The following is a 2,397-nucleotide window of genomic DNA, read 5'->3' as shown; positions in this document are numbered from 1 at the left end:
CATCCCGACTCATCTGTGATCTGTACAAAAGACAGCCACTCAAGATGGTGGGGAAACAGACTCCAAGGAAGAAAGACACTTAGCTGAAGTACCCAACAAAGGTGAGATAAACCTTATAGTGATCACCTCCAATAGATAGGCATGGCCTTCAGTTGAGGGATAGGGCCATCTATATATCTCGAAATTTTTAACCCAGACTTTTTCCTGTCCAAAGGAAAGACAGTAACAAAAAAAAAAAAATGGAAGAGACTGAAGAAAAGGCCATCCAGAGACTGCCCCACATAAGGATCCATCCCATATGCAGACACCAAACCCCAACACTATTGCTGATGCCAAGAAGCCCTTGCTGACAGGAACCTGAGGTGGCTTGTCCCTGAGAGGTTCTACCAGCACATGACCAATACAGATGCAGATACTCACTGCCAACCATCTAACCATTGGACTGAGATAAGGGACTCTGGTGGAAGAGCCAGGGGAAGGACTGAAGGAGCTGAAGAGCATTGCAACCCCATAAGAAGAACAATATCAACTGACTGGACCATACAAAGTACCCAGGGACTAAACCACCAACCAAAGAGTGAGAGTATATATATATATATATATATATATACACACACATATACACATAGAGGGAGCCAGGACTCCAGATACATATGTATCAGAGGATAGCCTTATTTGACATCAAAGGGAGGGAAGGCCCTTGGTCCTGTGAAGGCTAGATGCCCCAGTATAGGGTAATGCTAGGGCAGTGAAGCAGGAGTGGGTGGGTGGGTGGATGGGGAAGCACCCTCACAGAGCAGGAATGGGGGAATGGTATAGGAAAGTTGCAGAAGGGTAACTGGGAAGGGGGATATCATTTGAAATGTAAATAAATACAATGATTAATAATAAAAAATGGTGGTGGGGAAAATTTAATTCATCTCAGTGGAAGTAATACTCAGTTAATGGTGTTATAGTGTTCTCAATTTATTTATTTATTTTTTGTTATTTACAGCTTTGCGCTTCACTTGTGTTTGAAGTATTATCTCACAGAAATAGGCATTTCTGAGTATCCTTTTTACTCTTCCTTGTCTTTCACAACTCTAACTGTTATACTTTCTCTCTCATTAATATTTTACTCCTTCTTTATCTCATTCTCATTTATTTCTGATATTGCTTTTTCCCACTTGTGCATCCTAATTTCACTGCTGCTATTCTCGGGGACATAGTGACATATATAGGTGATTTCTACTACAAACAGATGCTGGCATCACCATCACACCATGTGTAGAGCACTCTGGCCATCTTCCTCACATCCCAAAGAAAAGCAGTGGAAACATACTTTTATATGAAGATGACTCCACAGGAAGACATAAAAAGAATGGGGAATAGAGGAACATGAAGCATGGAGGACGTTCATCCCAGCAGATGTACAAAGCACACCAAAACCATATAGAGAGATGTGAGACAACAAGCTGCTACAATACCTCTGCATACCTACATTTGTTAACTCCACAAAAGAAAGTAATGAGATAACCCAAATACCAGGAAAGGACTTTGCTATCAACTTTTTAATTTGATTTTCAAGATTAATATGATCACATCATTTTCATTTCCTTTCCTCCCACCAAACCCTCCCATATATTCTTCCATGATCTCTTTCAAATCTATGATTCCCTTTTCATACATTTCTGCTAAATGCATATGTTTATGCATGTACATATATATTGCTAAATATGTCCTGCTCAGTATATGCCCTTTCATGGGACTATTTCTCCCACTTTCAGCATCCCCTATTTACAGGTAGCTCTTTGTATAGGGTTGAGATCCAGGGCTTTCCCATGTCTATTGGTGATTTCTTTTTTCAGCTAATATTTAGGTAGTCATGTTGGTGAAACTTTATGGCATTACTAGGAAGCTTACAGTATTTTAAAAATATCAAAGGTGACACGGAGGACAGAAAAGCAGAGGAGTGGAGTAAGAAAAACTATCCAGGACAAGATAGTCAGGAAAGTGGACTAAACGGTCAATAACTTGGATGAGAATTTTTAAAATGTCGAAAAGAATATTTAGACTGTTAAAAAGGACCAAATGAAACTGCTAGAAAGGAAAGGGTAAATCAGTCAAAAGAAAGGATAATGACAAGTACTATCAAAAGACAAGATGGATCAGAAGAAGGGATGGGGGACAAGGTCAAGTCAATAATACATTACATTTAGACATAGATACATTAAAAAGTGATCATAGAAAAACTTCTAAGACTCTAGTATATGTTTGACAAATTAAATCAAGGAAGAAAGCAATAGAAAATCAACTAGAACATAGTCTAAAACCATATAGTCCAGAAGCATTCAGACATAAGCAAATAGATGTAATGAGAAAATAATTCCTCTGGGATATATCATAGTCAAAATGTCA

The sequence above is a fragment of the Mastomys coucha genome, chromosome X (genome assembly GCF_008632895.1).
Source record: "Mastomys coucha isolate ucsf_1 chromosome X, UCSF_Mcou_1, whole genome shotgun sequence".
Classification (NCBI taxonomy): Eukaryota; Metazoa; Chordata; class Mammalia; order Rodentia; family Muridae; genus Mastomys; species Mastomys coucha.
Note: the sequence above shows the minus strand (reverse complement) of the source record.